The following is a 21,965-nucleotide window of genomic DNA, read 5'->3' on the forward strand; positions in this document are numbered from 1 at the left end:
GCCACTGTAGCTTGTTCAACGAACTGAAGTTAAATCAGTAATCCCCCTCCCCCAAAACTCGCTCGAATCTAGTCTGCATGCAATCTCCCGTGAAATTCGTTCATGTGGGTTCCCTGCCGCCGCCCCCCCCGCCCCCCAACGAGGGTCTGTGCGCCCCCTTCCCTCTCCGCTCTTCTCCCTTTCACGATCTGGTGCGTTTCTGGGTCAGTGCGCCGAATCTCCTCCGCTCCGCCTGCTCTCCCCGCCCCCGGCCAGCCGTCTTGGGCACCATTTTTTCCCCCTTTATATCAGGCAGAGAAACAGGCAAGGCGGCAACACATGCGGTCTCTCTCCCGGTCTCCTCAGATGCCCTCTGCCGCCGCCGCCGCTTTATTATTACAGTATGTGGCCGCGCTCCTCCGCCTCTTTCCCCTTCTCCCCGCACCCCTCCAGCTCAGGTTTGGCTCCGAGCCGTGGCTGTGCAGCTCTTTGGCCGGGCTTGATGCTTGGCAGCCCTCCGGCCAGCTCTGCTCTTTATTATTTGTCTGGAAAGCAGCGGCGGCGGCGAAGGGGGTAGGGGCTTGGGGAGCTAGGGGGCTGATCGACAGCGACGTTCACCAATGGGTGCTCTCTTTTGACCCAGCCTTGGACTCGGGCAGAGAGGTAGTTTTGGGCCTCTGACACAATTATTAGAAAGGGAGGGGAGGCGACCTAGCTCGAGATCTCCCCCTTTCTGCCAACCTTGCCCTGCTGCTGGGTTTCCAGCATTCCCTGGTCCGTGCCTAGCGATTGGTCGGGTGGCTCTAGGGCTGCTAGACAGGAGGAGGAGAAGGAAAGGAGGAGGAGGGGGGGTATTCTTCTTGCTATAGATTATTGCAGACTAAGCAGTCTGGCTCTGCAGCAGCGAAGGGAAGGGGGAGGGTGGGTACAAGGGCGCGCGCTCGCGCGTTCTAGAGAGCAGGGGAGAGCTTGGCGCTGGGCCAGCTACCATCAGAATTAGCTCATTGTTCAATATAACCAGCATAGACAACCAAAGCCTGAAAGAGAGCGAGTTTTTCCCCTCTTGCTGCTGCCCCCACCCCGTTTTTCCCCTCCCCCGTTTTCCAAGGCTGCACTCAGAAAAAGGTGCAGTCATTCCTTCCCACACCCCTTACCCAGCCTTCCCCCTTCTATAAATTCTTTTCTATAGCATGCTGCCCCTTTTAAACTCACATTTGTATTTCAGATCATGTAGAAAGGAGAGAAAGTGAGGAGGGGAATTTGTCGTAAGTATATGCATTTTATCCCCAATGCAGAATCTTTTGAAAAGATTTCTTCCCTGTTTTTTTTTTTTCCCCTTTTCTTTGTCTGGTTTCCTTTCCTTTCTGGAATATCCTTTCTACCATTTCTCCTCTACTTTATTGGGACTCTAGTGGAGTCGTTGGGATTTTCCCTTTTTTATTCTTCGCTTGCTTTGTGGTTCCATAGAAGGCTGCATAAAGAAGGGAAAAGTACAACATATGTAGATTTAACTCTTTGTCTTTCTATGCAAAGGGAGGATTTAGAAGCTTGGATAGTAATGGTTGCCTTGAGTGTATTTTTAGAAACAGGCAATTCTTCCTGCAACAGCTTTCTACACATTTGAATGTGCAGCAGTAAAATCTGGAATGACTTCTTTTTTTTTTCAATTATGCATTTTTAGTGCAGATTCCATGAATTATGATCAGATTAAATATGATTTTTAATGGAAACACATTTGGTGTAGAATTTCCTCTGTCCTTTCTTCTAATAAAATCCACCAACCTTATGTTCATTTGCTCAAACCCGTTTAGGTTTTTGCTTAATAAAAGCTGGATATGATAAAATAGAAGTTCCAGACTGCATGTTACTTTTTTAAAGGAAAATCACTTTGAGGTCAATGTAACTGTATTCTGCAAACAGTAAATCTGCTGTTTATTTTGCAGCAAATTTAATGAATTCCGAGGCAAAATTTTTGTTGAAGTTCATAATCTTCTCAGAGAAAAGGTGTAAGCATGTATTTAGTGCTTGAGGTAGGTTATGTAATGCAGTGCCATTTCCAAAAATATCCCCTCTCTAGGCTATTACGTTTTGAAAGTGTGACTGTAATCCTGCAATCTTCATTGAGGGGGAAGACAGCTGGTAGTATGTCTGAGAACAATGGAGAAGCTATGCAGCTGACACAGAAAGCACTATTTTTGCCTTCTCTGTTTTTTTCAATTAGATATAATCTAAATCCATGCTATACTTCAAAGAAGTGTGGGTCTAATTTGCTAACTATAACACGTTTATTTTGGGTTGGAGGGGTTATTTTTGCAGATCTAGATAGCCTGAACTCCTTTGTGCTATGTTTAAACCTGTGGAATATCCAGTATACAGTTCAGACCAAGGGATCAGGATGGAGAAAGGTTATGTGAGCAAAGGATTTTACAAGGGTTTTTTTTCTTAACTATTAGGTTATTTGTTTTCTTAAGTCATTGGGCAAGTTGCCTCCTATTTGGTGGCATGAGTTGAGTTTTTCTTTCTTTCAATCTTTTGCAGAGAATTTTCATTTTGCTGACAGTGAATTTCTGAGTCTTAAAAGAGTGCAAGAATGGTAAGAATGTTTTAATTTAAAAAAAATAAATTGGTATATTATTTCAACACATCTTAATAGACATGATATTTAAAATGCATGTATTGAGGTTTTGGGGATTTGCCATGCAATGAATAATGCACTTGAAAAGTCCTTGTGAATAGATTTTTCATTTTCAAGAATGGAAACTTGCAGCCTACCTTCCTAAAACTAAGGGTTTTTGGAGAAGAAGATTTTTTTCAATATATCATATGCATTAAAGTATGCCACAGGTTTTTTTTTTTTTTAAAAAAAAACTAAATTGCATGGGAATATCCTGTACAGTACATTTTTAAAACAATCATAGTTGACAACAGAAATATCTGATATATTATGATTTTGCTAAAAACAATTTGTTTTATTTTTTGAAAAGAATTGTTTTATCTTTTGATAAGAAATATTTGACATACTTTTGTAAAAAAAGAAATTTAATTTCTAAAGTTGACTAAATTATCTGCATGGTGTATTAATGTTTGTATGAAAATATACCATTTATAATGTGCTTTCCTGTCCTGTAATACAATTACTATTAAGATTATTTCTTCTTTTTTATATTTTTTCATATTAAATAGGTACCCATAAGGAACTTTTATTGCAATCTCTGATGCCAGGATATCTTATTATATAATAATAATAAAATCAAAACAAAATGGCCCAAGAATTAGTATCATGTGTACTAATCAGTGTAATTGGGGAAAATATCAGTAATATAAGTTATATAATGGTATAGATAGTTCACTTTCCTACTTTCCTTGTAAAAATAGCAGTGTAAGGGAATACCTATTATAAAATTTGGTAAGCCATTTTGGAAAAAGTTGGAAGTTCTAAGGCCAATCTCTTTGCTATACTAATTGTTTAGTGATAATATAATTAGCATCAGAAGAAGACACTATTGTATAGATCAGCCTTGAATTAACTTAATTTGCCATGAGCTCAATAGATTAAATCTGACTTGTATTGCATTTATATTGTCACAAAACTTTATACAAAATAGAGGCAAAAAGCAAGGGATTTTATAAATATTTTTATGTAAAGTAGGAATGACATTGCAATTGTATGCATACTTCACTTTTGTCATATTTGAAACACTTGTTTTCTTAACAAATATGAACTGGACTGGTTTGTGCTACAATGTAATAAAACTAAGAAAATATAGTAGGTGTTTTTTTTCCAGGTCCAACTTTCCAGAAAACAAAATGAAGAGTACTTTTCAAGAATTTGTATATGCTCTTTTCCTTTTGGGAAGGTTTTTTCCTTATCATTTAATACATTTTTTCAATAGAAAACTGAAAGTCAAACTTGTCTGTGAATATTAAGTTATCTCTAAGTATGTCTGCCAATGGGTGTCAGCACCTCTGGCAGCTGGAATTCTAATTCACACTGCCTTTCAATGTTTCTCCTCCCACTCCCTAAAAAAAAAATCCACTTTTTTATTTGTTGGAGGTAATGAAGCTGCAGGAAGAACAGTATAAGAAAAACTTACATTGCAGAAACAGAACTCCACTGGGTGACATTAGATATATTTTATGGTTATTTTAAGATTCCTTCAGTTTAATTTTTTTGGATTTATGGTACCCCATTAGACAAGATTCTTAGTTTAGTGAAAGCAAAATGGCTACTGAGAATTAAAATTGGGATGAAATCTCAACTACCCAGCAGGAGTTAATAAATGTCAGTTGAACATGCTTGTAATAAAACTAACCACAGCTATGTATCTGTCCTGACATAGCTGCATATTAGCTAATGCCATACAATTTTCTAGAATTTACTTTTGTACAGCAGTTTTTTCTTTAAAAGAAAAGTTCATATCCTAAAAAGTTATTTAGAACTAGAACTTACCTATTGCATTACAATTATTTGTAGGCAAGATAATGCTATAGTGCAATACTCTTCTTCATAGAAGTAAGTTCTGTTGAATTCATTGGTTTATAGATTATAACATGGAATCGCAGGGTTCCAATTTAATTCTACATCATTAAAAAATTGCTTTTATAAAATTGCCCAGTTCATTAAACCTGACATCTTATTCACAATTTTTAAATTCTATATCAAGTTCAAGTTTCTTATTATTTTGGTCATCAATTAGCAAATTTATTCTCTATCTGTAGAAAAACTTCATGCAAATGTTTATTTGCCTCCAAAGGACCGAGGAACACTAGAATTCATGAGGATCTTTTCGTATGTTAATCCATATTTCACCTAATAGACATTTTCTAAAATCTGGATAAATTCAGAAACATCTCGAAGACACTGTAAGAGCCATATTGTACTTATTTTTAAATCCTTATTTATTTATTTATTTGTTTGTTTGTTTGTTTGTTTGTTTGTTCGTTCATTTATTTATTTATTTATTCATTCATTTATTTATTTATTTATTTATAACATATAGCCACCCGTTTTGTACCGAACGTTGGGCAACTCACAACCAAAAAATGAAATAGCATGTATTTGCAATAAAAATATTAAAACCAAAAGGCTTGGCACCACAGCTAAACTTTCCCATGCAGCCCACAGATTTATCTCCGCAATCTCACCCTATCCCAGTGCTTGGGAGATAAAACCAGGCTTGAATGCTTTTCAAAAGGTTAAAAGTGTGGGGAGGCTGCCACGGGCAAGGCATACTTCCTGTGACCAAAAAGTTTTAAGAAAGAGGACTAGGTGTGTGCCTACCCTAAGTCCTTAGGGAAGGCAGCTCCACAAAGTAACTGGTCCTGTGCCATAATAAGCTTTTAATACCCAGCACTTTGAACTGCACCCAGAAGGAAACTGGGAGACAGGACAGCTTGCGCAACAGGAGTGTAAGGTGGATGAACCTAGAGACACCCATCACTTCATGCTGCAATATTTTGGACTAGTTGTTACTTTAGAGTGATCTTTAAAGCCAGCCCCATATAGGACATATTGCAGCAATCTAGATAGGACATGATCAGGGTTTGAGTTACTATAAACAAGAAATCCCAGTCCAGTAAAGGGCACAGTTGGAGCACAAGTTACTCTGTACAAAGACCTGCCTAGCTACATCTGCCACCTGCTTAGGAGTCATGAGCCTAGGTGGATCCACAAATTGACACCAGCTTAGTCCAGGGTAGTGCCACCCAGTTCATAGTCAAAAGTTAACATACTACCTAGGCGTGGGAAGCCAAAGATTCAGAGCTACTTTGTCTTGCTGCTGTTGAGTTGAAGCCAGTTTCTGCCTATTCTGTCCAGTCTCCAGGCACTTGTCCAGCACTCCAACAGTATCACCTACCTGGTAAGGAGTGATATATAGCTGGCTATCATCAGCATACTGAGCTGCCCCAAAATTTCATGTAGAAGTTAAAAAGGAAAGGCAAAAGATTCAAGCTCTGAAACCCTTGCAAAAAGTGCCTTTCGCTTCCAATCCCTGAAATTGATCCTGAAGGATAACATTGCAAATGGTATTGACAACCACTGAAAAGTCCAAGAAGGCCAGAATAGTTGCATCACATTCTTCCTGAGCTCAGAAGGTCATCTACAAGCATGTCCAATGTTTCAGTGCTGGGATCTGGCCTGAATCCAGGCCGAAAAGGGTGCAGTTAATCGGTTTCATCCAGGTCCCTTTGTAGCTGAGCACCAACTACAAATGTCCACAACCTTCCCTATAAAGAAAAGGTTGGAGATTAGATGAAAATTTTCTAACACCATTGGATCCAAGGATGACATCTTGTGAAGGAGGTACACTACTGCCTTCTTCAAGGCAGGCAGTACCATTCCCTCCCAAAAAGAGGCATTAAAAACAAAGCAGACCAAGCCATCTACCACCTCCTAGGAGGCCTTAACTAACCAGAATGGGCATGGATCCAGAACACCAGTAGCTGAGCACACAGTCATGAGGTGCCTTTCCACCCCTGGATCAAATGGTCCAAACTCCCCCCAGGTAACGGGGCTTAGACATTTTTATGTTTAAAAAACAGAAGTTATTTTATACATAACGCAAGGCAGCGAACATATCTGATATTGCTGCCTCCTATTTTATACACAGCAACAATCATATAAGGTGGATTTGACAGAGCGATTGGCCCAAATTCACCTATTCAGCTTTCATTCCTAATGGAGAGATAGAACTCATAGTGTCTCGGTTTCTAGACCAGTGTATTGTATAGTTCAATTAAAAAAAAATATGGGAAGTTCTGATATGCAGGTGGAAGTGTTGGTATAAAAAAAAAGGTAAAGGAGTCCCTGCAGATTTTATTTTGTTAGTCATTGCTGACTCTAGGAGGTTGTACTCATCTCTCTATCAAGGCTGTTGAGCTAGCGCTTTCTGAAGACATTTCCACAGTCATGATGTCATGGAGCGCTGTTATCTTCCCACTGAAGTGGTACCTATTTATCTACTCGCACTTGCATGCTTTTGAATTGCTAGGTTGGCAGGAACTGGGGTGAGAACAGAAGCTCACCCACCATGCAGCAATCGGCTGTCGAACCCCGGCTTTTGGCTTTTCAAGCCGACAAACCCGGTGTCTTACCTGCTGAGCCACGGTGCCTCCCAAGTGTTGGCATACATTCACTGTTTCCTTGCCCTTTTTGGTTCTGTCTGATAAGAGATATTAATGCAAAAGTGTACTTTGATTTTTTTGACATGGTTTTATTTTGCATTTATCTGAAAGATACATAACAATTTCAGCAAGCATCCAAAGCACAGTAGTACACAATTCATGCATTTCATCTTGTGCTCTTGGACAGAAACACAAGTACTAATGGGAAATTTTGATATATAAAATACATTTCTTAAACAATCTTCATTAAGTACTAATAGCAATAATGTTTTGCTTTCAGGTTTAAGTATTTTTTTTTCTTCCCAGAAATTAAAGATTATGCTTTAAAATACTATGCCCTCCAATCTCATACAAACTGTAGATTTATATGAGTTACATTTATGTAACTCTGTGTCCTAGGCTTTAACTTATGACTTACCTTCTGAGTTTGTGCTGTGTTCCAGTTCTTAGTCTGCAGTTTTGACCCTTTTTTCCAATTACGCAGCTGTGCATTGCCTGTGGTTTGTCTTTCATCCCTGGCTATTATTCTTTGCTGTTGGTTTTATTTATTTTTTTGTCTGATATTCCTTGATTACATTTTTATATCCAAACACTGATTGCCAGTAAGGCTACATATACTCCTAGGTCTAGTGACTGGTTTTAATAAAACCTGATCAGTCTTGGCTCTCCATAGGCCTGATCCATTGGAAATTGTCCATCACACAAGACCACATTAACACGCAGTATTTGGAGAAATTCACATTCAACCTATCTGAAAACTGTATGTTCGCTCCTTCATGTGCAGTCTTTCTGCGCATTCAGAGTTCCTTCCCAATTTACCAAATGGGATCGTCTTTCCAGAAGATTCCAGGAACTGATGCAGACTCTTCCTATATGCATAGTCTGCATTTTATCAGTGAGCTCTAACTCAGCCCTTCAAATTCAATGTAAATGAAGTTATGTGTAAACAAGACTGCTTTTCGCTCACTAAGTTCACATCTGCAAGAAATTTCCCGAAGTCATCAGATACTTGTTCGTATTATCTGCATATTGATCTTCCTGAAAACTTCTCCCATGGTTATATGTTAAAAATGATCAGAATGTGAACTTGGTAGTTTGTTTTACAAAACAAAAATGCAAAAAGTATGAAGGATGCTTTTGAGATTGAGCGGAAAATGTATACTGGTTTTAGTTACTTAGGATTTTTCCAGTCTGATAATATGGATATTTAGTGGCTTCAAATATTGGATGCAAAGAACCAAGAAAAACCATATAGTAGAAGAAAGTAAGTGAAATATGCAGAGCCAGAGAAGAGGAACCAATGGAAACCAAACAAGCATTCATCATGGAGTCATTTTGCAATGGCATTCACTCTCTTAGTCCAAAAATCATAAGCCACTTGCTGCTGAGCATTGATTGCTACTACAGAGTAGACAGAATTGAGCCAAAAAGTACACTGGCCTAATTCTACTGAGGAAAGCTACTATCAGAAAGCATACTTGTCCTTAAAAGTTTGCCATCAGCTCAAAGGTAAATACAGACACGCTGAAGTTGTAGATAATTTTGTTTGCCTTGTCCAATTTATTTCTTCAGTTGATTAAATCTGAGCCTTAGAATCAGATCTGATTGAAACAGACTATATGCCCTGTAAAATAAATAAAAAGAAAACAAACCTTTCAATATTGATTAGTAGTAATTCAGATATAGTCAGGTTATTGAGGATGGGGAAAAGATATAGATTAGTATTGGAGGAGATCTCTTTATCAGTTTCAAAATACAGGAGAATTTCCTGCTGAGATTCCCACTTTATAAAATGTTCTACATGGGGTACATGGCTCTCTCAAAAAGAGAGTGGCTTTTAAGTGGCCTTTATAAGAAAGTTAAAATCTATGTTCCGTTAATTATGATCTTGGTTGCCTACGTATGCCCTCCAGAATGAGTTGCTCTGATTGTTTTGTAATTGTTTTTTAGACATCTTTATAGTGTTGCATCTCTCTTTGCATCTCAAACTGTTGTTATTTTGCTCTAAAAGGAGCAAAAATAACAACTTTACCACTAAATTTTTGCTGGATTTAAAAAAATAATAAAGAAAAAATAAAGTTTCCTGTTGCAAAAAAAGCCCTTGTCCTTTAAAGGTCACAGGTATTTATATTAGATTAATATTTTGGAGCTATTGTTTTAGGCAATTGCCTAAAGTAGTCCTTGACATGGGACTAATCACTTAGCAATCATTGGAATTTACGATGGACCCCGGAAAAGGGACTTAGAACCCAGCTTTAAAGTTCTGGTGTTACCTTGCCCCCCAAACAGGTCACTGCATTTTGGCTGCTTTGCAACAGCCCACATTTATGGCCATTTGCAATGCCCCATGGTCATGTGACTGATGTTTATGCCATTTTTGTTGGAAACTGGTGCTTACTTCCAATTTCCAGCAAAAACTGCCCCACAGTAAACAATGGGTTTGCTTAATGACTCTGGCATTCACATGATCATAATTTGGGCTCTTGGTAGCCAGTTTGCATTAACTAATTGCAGTGTCCTGCAGTCACACAACTGTGATTTGCAACATTTTTTGCCAGTTTCCCCCAAAATGCCATTAGTTAAGCTGGATTTGAATTTATGACCGCATGACTCAACTTACGACCATCATAAAAATCATCATAAAACCAGGGACTAGTCATGTGATGACTCAACTTGATGATAGAAATTCCCAACTGTGTGGTCATCAGTTGAGGACTACCTTGTAGCAATAGGTCAAGAACATACAGTAGATTGTACTCAGTTGTGGGTTGTTGGTCTCCAGATCCAAACTGAAATCAACTGATAATTATCTACTGTACTAGCTCCTTGTTCCAGTTGAACTACAGGCAGTTGCCAGGTTAAGAACATCTGATTTATGGACAAGCTACATGTTTTCAATATACAACCTATTTTCAGCGGTTCATGAAAACATTGCACAGCTTTAGGGGTTCATCAGCTTGAGGGAGGAGAAAGCTGTTCACTACTTTCAGTAATAGACAGCCCATTTGTAAGTATGAATTCTGACTTAAAATGTGATCTAAGGGCAGACAGCAAATGGATTTCATTCTTAATCCAGGAACTGCCTATACTGCATATTCTTCCTAAGCACTATGACAAGACACAAGCAATGAAAAAGATAACATTGCTATACATCAAAAACACTTCAGAAACCAACAATAGACTATTACAACCACATGGCATCATAATTCAAAACAAGCCAACTAAACCCTCCAGAATCTTTAACCCGAAAGTCCCACTAGCCCAAGAAGAAAAAACAGGAGTGATCTACAACATAGGGGTAAGGTCTGTTACAACCATTATATAGGATAGACGGGCAGAAGACTACCAGAACACATCCATGGACGCCAAACTAGCACTCGAAAGATAAGACTAGTAGTTCCATGTCTCCCTGAGATTCTCATTCGGAAGCTCTAGAGAGGAGGTAGAGGGAAGAACTAGAACAAAAGAGCAATCATCAAGTGAAGGCAGCATAGGATGCTGTCATGGCAGCCTACATCTATAAGTAAAGTTCTTTTATTAACGATATTATTATTACTCTTTGTAATTACTTTCCCCAAACTGGCGAAGCTCATCTTTATTATTTAGCTGGCTGTCAGTGAAGAAAATCAATGAAGTTCTAGCTCTGGATTCTTCTGAATGACTATAGAAATAGAATTAGGTCACTCTAGTAGTTGACATAAGTCATAGAACTGCAAGATTAACTGGAACATTTCTGTTACATGGCCATATCTGTTTGTATGTCAAATGAATTTCCTAGTTGCATTTGAAAACAACATTAAACTAGAGCATGAAATATATTTCATTAAACAAAACAAAAAATGAAGATTCGGGAGCATACCATACAGAGGGATTTAAGTTATTACACCAGTTATAGATGAATATGACTAGAAGATCAATCCATTATGGTAGTATTGTGAACTAATTCTTGGGTAGCTTAAAGATGTTTGTAGCACATATAGCTACAGGATATGTTGTAGCTTACCCCAGAATATTAAACAATTATAATGGACTAAAGGACTTTGGGATTCATTTGAAATCTCCATCCTGTAAACATTGGAAGGACAATTCCATTTTTCCACTACATTTCTCTATAACCTTTTACTATGCTAATTTTCTCCTTATGGCTTTTTGATATAAAAACAGGTCTGCTTTTCCTGCCCTATTCAAGCATAATCAGTGGGGAAGCCAACAGGGAAAGTTAAAAGTCTGTCCTGCTTCCTTATGTTTATGTGGTGTGGCAGCCTGTTAGCCTGTTGCCTTAATCATACACCAAGCTGTCTTTCTAAAAGTCATTAGTTTAAATAAATTAATATTCAATGTTACCAAAACAAAGAATGGATAAGAAACACAACTCTGGCTTTAAATGTTTGTTGGGTTATACAAAGCATGTTGGTTAAGACAGTAATTTTTAATTATACAGTATACAATATTCTTTATTGGCCAGTGTAATTGGACACACAAGGAATTTGTCTCCGGTGCATAAGCTCTCAGTGTACATACAAACTGTTGTACACTGTGTACATACAAACAAATGTACACAAAGTATTATAAGATATCAATAGTAGAAGGTAATAGGAAAGATGAGAAGGATAAGTAATACAGCCCTATTACTTGGGTAAATATTCTTAAATATAACATAGTGCTGTCGGAATTAGGTGTTCAGCAGTGATGGCATGAGGGAAAACATCTAGTTGTTTTGGATGCAATGCCCTATTGCGGCGTCCCGAGGGGAGGAGTTAAAACAGTTTATATCCAAGATGTGTGGGGTTTGTAGATTCATGTATTATTATCTACTTTAACTGGCAACAGCTGTCCAGGATTTAAGTCAGTCTATCTCAGCTCTACTTTGCGAATGTCTTCTTTGAACCTGGGATACAAAGCATTAGTTTTATCACTGATTCAAAGCCTTAGTCTGTTTATAGATTAGTGAAAAATTAGAGAAAAACAGGACCAAGTTAAGCAAAAAAAAGCATTGGTATTTGCATGGGAAGTGTGAGTCAAACACTTAAGACATATCTTTTAGGGCTAGGTCCTTACAGATGTTATCTTTGTGTTTTTAATGATCAATTATCCAAAGACAAATCATGACAACTGCTTCTTTTATGTCATTATTATCTATAGGTTTATCATCCAAGGCTCACAGTCAGCCAGAAACATATTCCAATGAGCCATGGACATGGAGGATTTATTAAGGTATGTTTGTTTATATATTACTTAAAATCTTTCATTAACTAAAAAGGCTTTAAAGTGTAGTATTAGTTGGGATTATTTTATGATTTCTAGAGAATGAATGCTGAAAGTGTGTGTGCATGTAAGTGTATACATGTGCACGAACAATTACATGTATAACAAAATGCAAAAACATTTTTGAAAACTTTGCATATTTGTATGTTACCATTAATATTCTTGGTCTCAAGTAATTTATCTATAACCAATTTAAATCTTAGTAATACTAAAACATAGATTTCTGGTTGTATTATAGATGAATAGTAAATAGTCTTCTGGGTAAATTTAAATGTATTGTGTTAAGAGACAAGTATCATCTACCAGATGTCACCCAGTGGCAATATTTACAGATAGAACAACATTGTTTGAACCAGCAGCATTTTCAGCTCCTGCGACATTGAAATAATAGAACAACTTGTTAAATCCATTAAAACTAAAAAAAAAAAGCACTATTAGTTTCTATTGATATTTGTTATCAATAAATCAATTTGATATACAGATCCTAAAATAAGTAGAATAAAGAATTAGTGGTTCCTGTATTGCCTAGAAAAAGGGAGAGTATTTTAACTTCTATAGAAAAAGTGTCAATAAATCTCAGATCATGACTTATACAACAAAAAATAATATTTAGCATTTGTTGGACTACATTACATTGGTATAGAAAAGGGACTATGAAAACCAGCATTTTGTTTGAGATGTAAAAGAATGGTGTTTCTTTAAAATATACATTCATTCAATGTCTTACACTTACTAAATTTTGAGTGATTTTGAGATTATATAAACATAAGCAACAAAAGATACAATTTTTTGCGAACTACATAACAAGTACCTCGGATTTGACAATTGGACAATGTAAATGAATTCTGCGTGCCCTTATGCCAAAATTTTGCATTTTGGAAAGATAAATATATGGCCCCTGTTACTTAGTGGATGAGGGCTGATTGCCCTTACCACCTATGAGCAGATTATAGATGTAGACTCATGTATGGACAAATATAATGAAATATGGGACTGCAGTAGGTTAAAAAGAGCCATGATGGTTATATAAGAGTGTGCGTGTGTGTAGATAGATAGATAGATAGATAGATAGATAGATAGATAGATAGATAGATAGAGATGCTTAAATAATTAAATTAGATAACCATATATAGAATTGTAAATATTTACTGTTAACATGGGTTGTTTTTTTTTTGTTTTGTTGTATCTTTCAAACTTTCTTTTAAAAGCACTTACGTTTCATTTTTTTTACATATAGGTATCTATAAACAAATCTTTAATGCATCAGTCATTCAGTTCTATTCAGCCAAAATCTATTCAGGGTTACCAGAGATAACAATTTATCTATTTTAACCTGAATCATCACATAAACAACTTTATATTCATTTCCTTTACTTTTAATAATCTTGATCATTAATCCCCATAAATAATGTCCTAAAAGTGGATTTCTTCTCTTTTTTCTTGGTCTCTTCTCACAAAATTCTTCAAAACTTTTTAAGAATCCTCTTTTGTAAATCCAAAATAAGAAAATTATCCAGGTCACTGTTTTGATTTGGTGAGACATCAACTGGTTTCATCTGTATGTGCAGTGTAGTATCTCTTTTCACATTATTCCATATTTCATGATTTTTAAGCCCACTTTCAAATCAGTCTTAGTCCTATTCAGTAAAGGTTGTTATTTTTCTATATCCAAACACAGTCTATTTTATAGTGGCAGACATTTTTCAAATTAACTTCTTGGTCCTTTGTTCACAAATATCCTTCAGTGCAATCAATGTTATTTCTATATTTTGCTCTATTTTGTATTAGTAAGTCGAATGGCAAGTGCTTTTCTTTAATTGTAATCTTTAGTTCCTTCTGGTTCTCTCCACACTCTAGTGTTGAACCTTTAAGTATTAAACACAACAATATTTTCTCATCGGAAGAATTCCTACAGTTGGTTTCAAAATCTTATTTCAAGACATTTGGTTTTTTAGTATGCTTGTAACTTTCTAAAAATCAATGTTCTAATCACCCTTTTGTATTAAAACAAACTAGGAAAGAAAGAAAAAGAAAAACTCCTTAAAATATATATAAAACTTCTTTGAAGGAAACTCATTTGGTATGGTGAAACGTGTCATTATAAAGGTTCCTAATATGGAAAAAACAGTTAACAAGCAGTTTCCAAAAATCATTAAGAAAGGAAGTTTGTGACACAGTATCCTTTTGAAGGCACCAAATTGTGGTTTTGATTGCAATACTGATCCTTCATCTGCCAGAGTTCTAATGTGCAGGAGAACTCTTCTTTGTAGTCTCCTTGTAAGGAAAAACTGGAATTAATGTGGGTACCCCAGTTCTCTCTTTGTCCAGAGAGGAATTGTGGAGAGTTGGTCCATTCACTGGCTCCTCATTCCACCATGGTTAGAAACAGAAACATATTCTCTGCCAGAAGTTCATATATAAAGAGAAAACCTTGACTATATAAACTCTTTATATATTTCTTTTTTGTTCTTTCTTCACTTCCTACTTTTTTAATCTTTTTTTTTTTTAGTTTCTATTCTTACCTGTTTAATTGTAGTGTTCAATAAAATTATTATTTAAAAGAACATAATTATTCCATTCTTTGTCCATATTTAATAAATATTTACCAATGGCTTAATATTTTGGGAATGAAATTGCTACCAAGCATAACAAACTGGTTAAAAAGCAACTTGTTTATACTCCTAGAATCTGTGTATATTCCAACTGTGAAATACAGATAGTTTTGGCTATCAGCAACCATTCAAAAGCATACAAGCGCCTCTTTGGTTGTAAATGTGGTCAGCCTTCCAAGCCCCTGAATTTTGATTATATGGTTGTTGGGGTGCCACAACAGCTATAACTTTGATGATAGGACATAAATACCCTTCATTCAGTCCTTCCATAACTTTGAATGGTTGCCAAATGAATGGTAATTACTCAAGGAGTACCTGTATTTAATATGGTTTATAAAGCATCAGATTACATTACATTTAAGTTGGAAATTAGACATAATTGGACATAAGAAAATGAATGTACTTTCTTGGGGATGTTGACGGGCCTGATTTCATGCTGGCTGCAAAAATGGCCATTGATAAAGCCATGACTCTATTGGGTCCTTCCCATCATAATACGGCAAGGTTATGTCTTGGCATGATGTATCAGGAATGTAAAGGAAGAACATGGTTCCTGGATTCTGAGCATTGTGCATTGTTTTCTTGCCCTTAGTTTATAGAATATGTTTAAAAGAGCAGGAGATGAATGAGTCATGTACGATTTTGGTTATAGTTGCAGGAAAGAGGCAACATTTCCTCTGTGTGGCGCTTCAGAGTTAATTCCTTCCATCTGTCTTGCCCAATTTATATTAGGCTAATTCCTTAGTTTATTATTTTATTCAGGATTGGACTCCTTTAAGTGTCTATTTTTGAAGAGGCTAAGAGGTTCATTTAAAAATCACATTGCACCCGTGCTTCTGGATTAACCGAGTGGGAAACCAGAACATCATCTTCCCGGCACGCACATGCACACCGGGCGGCTGCTCTTCTGGTTTCTGGCACGTGGACGTGTGCTCCCATTTCGGCACTCGGTGCCGAAAAGGTTTGCCATCGCTGACCTATAAGCTCAAGTACACAGTAAAGTTTCTAGGCATCACCTGCCATCCAGAGAAGATAAAGTCTCCCTTTAGCATTATTCCTGGGGTCTACATAGTTTATTTGACAACGTATCATAATGCTTTTTCATTGTATTCTTCCATATTGACTTCAGTTTCAAGTACTATAGTTTCTGAATGGTCACTTCCAAGTACTCATCTGGTATGACCCTGCTTAGTTTTTTGAAAATCAGCCAAGGACAGTTAGCTGCTGCAGCTTCCCCTTTAGTATACAGGGCAACAAACAGGACTTTTGAATCTTGGAGAAACTGGAGAAGCAACCTTCTCCAAATGCAGCCTTTGAATCAGAATCATAAATTGTAAGGGTTGGAAAGGACATGAACAAATATTTTATTTATATAACAGATTACTTTATTTATATATGCTGCCTGCCAATGAAATAAAAGAAGTAATGGCAGTTAATTTCTCTTACAGCCACGGACTGTGCCTGAATGAGAAATGAATGGTCAGTCTGTTCATTTCTTGTCTCCCTCAGATTACACTCCAGGCATCACTTCTCTTGCTGTATCTCCCAGAATCCCTCAATGTGTCAACTGGGATTGGGATATGGAGAGAGACTGCTTAAGAGCAAGCTCACCAAGGTCCTGGATTCCCTTCCATTATTAGGTTCTAAACTGCTTATACTGTTTACTGGAAAAGTCCCCAAGTACCTACCAGAAACAATAAGGTGACTCAGGAAGATCACTGCAGTTGGTCCAATCACCCCTGGAAGTCAGTCATAGTGGCAACCACCAGCCTTTTCTGGATCAGAAAGTGATCTGACCACACTAAAGAGCTAATAGGAATTGCATGGTTCATGCTCAAGATTAGTTGGGCTAAGTCTATGGTTCTCATGGAGGCCATAAACTCTTGAGTGCTTCCTAATCCAGCATCTAGCCCAGGGGTCTTCAAACTTTTTAAGCAGGGGGCCAGTTCATGGTCCCTCAGACTGTTGGGGCCAGATTGGCTGGCTGGGTGTGGCTAGATGGTCATGTGACTGGGTGGGCATGGCCAATTTATTTGATATGGATTTTTATGTTTTACATCTATAGTTTTTATATAGTTTTATCTCACTGTTGTGTGCCCCCCAGAGTCACCTTTGGTGAACTGCTCTCATCAGGATCTAACGCAAAAATATTCAGAAGGACCCAAAAGCTAAATCAGCTTTTATAAAAGCATTTGCAGGACTGGACTATTCATATAAAAACCTGGGCGAGATTGCATCATTGCAGATATTCAAATACCTGGGAAGGGAGTGGAGAGAAAACGTCTCACAGCAAAGCACATAAAAATCCTGATCTTTAGTGAGACATAGACTGGATCACCTTATTTCAGAAGTTTAGTAGCATCTTTTATTTTATTGAAAGCTGAAAGGCTTTGTGATTAGCATATATAAACCCCTTCTCCATAATATGAACTCACTGGTTCTGAAACATGAAGCAAATCTGTTTCTTCTTTAAAGACTTGAAGAGAAAGATTCCATTGCTTCTTATTGTCCCTTCTCCTGACTCAGGGGTCTGCAACCTTAAGCACTCTCTCTCATTTCTCTCTTTCTCTCTCCCTCTTTCTCTCTCCCTGTCCACCCTTCTCCCTCATCTTTCTTTCTTTCTCTCTCTCTCTCTCTCTCTCTCTCTCTTTCTTTCTCTCTTTCTTTCTCTCTCTCTTTCTCCCCCCCCCGTGTCTCTCTGTCTGTGTGTGTCTGTGTGTGTGTGTGTGTGTGTCTCTCGCTCTCTCTCGCTCTCTGTCTCTTCTTACTCTCTAGGGAAGACCTGCATGCTTTCCTTGGAGCTTTTTGCTACCTGGTTTTCTTTCTTCCTTTTGGAAATCCGGGCTTGCTGAGGAATGAGCGGCAGAGGCTTCCCTCCTCCCCCTCCTCCTCTCGCGACCCCCTTAGGGCCAGGAGAGTGCGCATGAGAGGAGTGGGAGGAGGAGAGAAGCCTCTGCTGCTCATTCCTCAGCAAGCCCGGATTTCCAAAGGAAGAAAGAAAACAGGGTAGCAAAAAGCCCCAAGGAAAGCACGCACGGCTTTCCGAGTGAGAAGACATACAAACATAGGAAGAGAGGGGGAGGAGGAGGAAGGCCAGACTTGGGGAATGGCCCCCACCCTGCAAGATCCGCCTCCACTATTCTCTCCCACCTGCCAGCCGGCCAGCTGAACGCAGTGGGCGCGGAGTGTCTCCCTCCCCTGTCATTTGCAGGCAGCCACAGTGAGCTTTGCAAGCCCTGCAGGCTGGAAGGTGAGGCTGACGGCGTTCAACCCCTACCCCAGCCTGCATCTCCACCCAGACTCTCCACAGCACAGCTGCTGGGGGCAGCCAGGGACCATGTGGCTGTGCCACTGGTATCGCCCCTAGGCCAGCCGGCGCCCACCCACCAGCCCTTCAGCCTTACCTTAGCAGTGAGCAGACCCCATGGGCTGGAAGATAAGGGTGACGGCTGGGAAGGGTGGGGCAGGGCTTAATCACCACTGTGCAGGGCCGGATAGATTGCATTGGTGGGCCGGATCCATCCCGCGGGCTGTAGTTTGAGGATGCCTGATCTAGCCCAAAGACCTGGTCAAGTAGCTCAGGGATTCTTCTGGGCAGTAGAATAGCCAATATATTAATACCATTTCTAGCTTGTCCCTGTGACCTAATCTAAGATAGACATTCACACTCCACTTCTTCAAGAGCAGACTCCCTGGCTGCAAATACAGTGTCTTTAAAGATGAACACACCTAAACACACATTGGCTCTGGCATTGATGTTGATAAAGGATCAAAGCCTGTGAGAACAGATTTCGGTGAGGGTACCCAATCAGTTCTCAGTAATAGACGCCAAATCTGCAGATTTGTTTACCACCAAATTGTGAATAAAAAAAACCCTTACTGTACCTGGGAGCATTTACAGACAACAGTTTGAAGCCAAGTAAGCCAATAAGGTGTACATAAGCTGGAACTGTGTATTGGTACTGATTTGCTGGTCTCCATTATCCTGTAATTCAGTATTTCCTGCCTTACCATTGCAGATTCATTCACAACTGGATTATCCTTCTGTTTTAATGTCCAAGAGCCTTACATAGGTTACAGACTTACAATTATACCATTCTCTTCCCCAAACAGTACATAGCAGATGTTAGTAATTTGGCCGGGCCAATCATTCTGGCCCCTTCAATCAACACACCTCCTTCCAGCACACATCCCAAACAATCAAATTACCAAGAACAAACACAGCTAACCTCTCTAAAGTGTAACTGTAGATCCTACCCCTCTACCTTCTGCTATATGGAATCCAACCTGAACTCATTCCAAACATAGTAATAAGATTCACAAACTCTTTTCTTTACACTAATTGAAATGTCTTAAAACTGCCTATTAATTAATGGTTAAATTGAGAAGGCAACCACAGCAAGATTTCATCTTTAAAAAATATAACTGGAATAGCATGCAATATCAGAAATCGCAGAAACAAGACTGGAATCAGACAAATAATAGAATACAGGAGTTGGAAATTATCTAAACTATTCCCAGTAATACTGTCTCTATAATCAGTCATTCATTTCTATCCTCTGGACCCTGTCCTGTGTCTAAAAGAAGTGAAGAAAACACCACCTGTATCTCAAGCTCTTTCAGATCCTGTTCCCCCCCTGAAATCTGAACTTTTTTCCATACCAACTAACATAAAGCAAACTTTAGTAGGTTGGTTTGAAAATAAACACCACTATGCTTCATTAAGTACAAGCAAGTTTATTATTATAATTTTATTAAAGACTTCATCAGTTTAAACTCTCCACAGACGTATGTAAAATAGGACTTTATCATCAATGGTGTTTGGTCAAATTTTATACAAAGAAACTAATTGACCAAAGAAGTCTGTTGAAAACAGCTCAAGTCATTCAGTTTTATGAACACCACATATTATGAAGGAACAATAAAAGAATAAATGGATTTTTAAAAACCAGAGCTTAGATAAAGAGGCCCTTTTTGTTTTTCACAGAGGAGGCATGTATAAATGGCCATATGGAACAGAACTGTATTTGCAGATCCTAGAATAGTCACATGGGATTTTTATCTCATGATTGTATGGCAGAATTTCAGGATTGCAGTTGTTTTTACAGCTGAATAGGAACTGCATAACACAGTATTTTGTCATACTGCCCAAATCTTTAGTCTATCTGTGCTTCTTCCAAGTTTTAACTCTGCTTCTATATCTTCTGACAATAAAGAAACATATATGCTACACAGGAACTTGCTTAATCTGAATGAGAAGAAAGTACTTCATCATTTATAGATCAGCCATGATTATCTATACCCAGAAATCTGAAAACTTAAAAGAACACATTAAAAAATTAATATGAAATCACGTCTCCATATTCTTTTGGTTAACTGTATAAACTATTTCATAGTTGAAATGTTCTAATTGGAATTATAAGAACATCTTTTCTGGCTTCTTAATGGACCATTCAGAGCTGAGATTCTCCTGATATGCTTGAAATGGCTCATTTTAATGTTGGTACTAAAGTTTGGATGGGAGAACATGTTGCAGTTGATTGTGAGATATGAGTTTATATTGAGGAGGCTTTGTAGAAATGCAACTAATTTCTTCTTCCTCCCCCTCTTATATAGGACAATCTTCCCATCCCAAAGGAAGTTAACCGCAAAAAGAATGAGACAGCTCTGTTCCTGACACCAGTGAATGGCTTTGGACACCATTTCAACAAAATCTATTACCTCTCTTTTTAATCATTACTCCTCATTTGTATTAAATATGGTGTATGGGTGTTGATGAGGTCATCATGGTGTCATATATCGGGAATTGTTTCTTTGTAAATCATAAGAAGAAAAGTACGGGACTCTGAGCCTTGCTTTAGAGAATTACAGTGGAATATATGTACCATAAACCGGTTTTTAACCATTCTGACTCAAGTAAAAGCTCTCAGAATTTCACACTGTGAACCCAAGTTTACAAACACTACAGGTGGGCCTTCAGGCCTTGTTCTACCACAGCAATGTCTTCCACTAGCCAAAATCAACTGACCACATGCAACTGGTAAACTGCTGCCTCTCCATTTCCATGATTCCTAACTGCTTCTTGCAGAGGCTGAGAGTCCCCCTTTTATTTCATTTTAGATGTAACAAGCCTAGTAGTTTATTTTCATCAATTGTCTGTATATCTCTATATTTTATCCATGTACTCTTTTGATGTATAGAAGTAGTATGAAACTCATGGTTTCCTTGTGGTAAGTGACTGAGATGCTGCCACGGGATTTGAGACACTGATGAATGGTGCTATTTTGGACTTTAAACATGCTCCTTGGCAAGGTAGCTCTGATGGAGTTATTTTTAATTTCCATGTTCTAAGAAGGTGTTGGTACTTTGTTCTCGTTCTTTAGACTGGACTGACTTGTTTCTTTGTGTCTTCAGTGTGGCTTTCTTATTCAGTGTTGTAGGGTGAGTAATTCCTAATATAGCAAGTAAGGAACTGATTCCCACCTGGATGTGCTCACAATCTTGCATTGATAGCGGGAGCAATCACAAAACTGTAATTTACTACAATTTTTGTTTCTGCCATTCTGCTTAGTAATTTGGTTGAAGAACAGCAATAATTTTTTATGATCTTTAGGGGTCTTCTCTTGTCTTTTTTTTTAATACATTAGAAAGGCATATTTTTTAAATGGGGGTTTAGCATGTTTTTAATATCATTATCAAAACTGATTAAATTAACTGTTTTTAAACATGCAGAAATGGGAATTCTTAAAATGACAATTAAGATATTACCACAGTATTTCCAGTATGTGGATTTTACAATTTTGTTCTTGCTCCCAGGAAATTAGGAAACAATTTTCAAAACAAAACAGTGTCATCTATTCATGGAATGTTGTTGTGTTAGACACAGTCTGGGAGCCCACCTTGATTTTTTATATAACTTCTGTCTTTCGGCTCTTCCTTTTACTGGACAGATTTTGTCCAGAACCATTTAGCTTCTGACTGTTA

The 21,965-nt window shown here is 37.9% G+C and overlaps 1 long non-coding RNA gene across 4 annotated transcripts; it reads left to right on the forward strand.

Moving 5' to 3' along the window:
* Positions 1–297: 297 nt before the first annotated feature.
* On the forward strand, positions 298–21,106 carry LOC139311319 (uncharacterized). 4 transcript variants are annotated; one of them, XR_011599934.1, is made up of 5 exons: positions 298–380; positions 1,205–1,244; positions 2,518–2,572; positions 12,247–12,318; positions 20,598–21,106. It is a non-coding gene; the product is annotated as an uncharacterized lncRNA (long non-coding RNA). The 4 variants fall into 4 exon arrangements; XR_011599936.1 differs by lacking the exon at positions 298–380 and adding an exon at positions 606–642; XR_011599935.1 differs by lacking the exon at positions 298–380 and adding an exon at positions 675–753.
* Positions 21,107–21,965: the final 859 nt, after the last annotated feature.

This window comes from Pituophis catenifer, unplaced genomic scaffold, assembly GCF_029215685.1.
Source record: "Pituophis catenifer annectens isolate HBS135680 unplaced genomic scaffold, rPitCat1.0.hap2 SCAF_2, whole genome shotgun sequence".
Lineage (NCBI taxonomy): Eukaryota > Metazoa > Chordata > Lepidosauria > Squamata > Colubridae > Pituophis > Pituophis catenifer.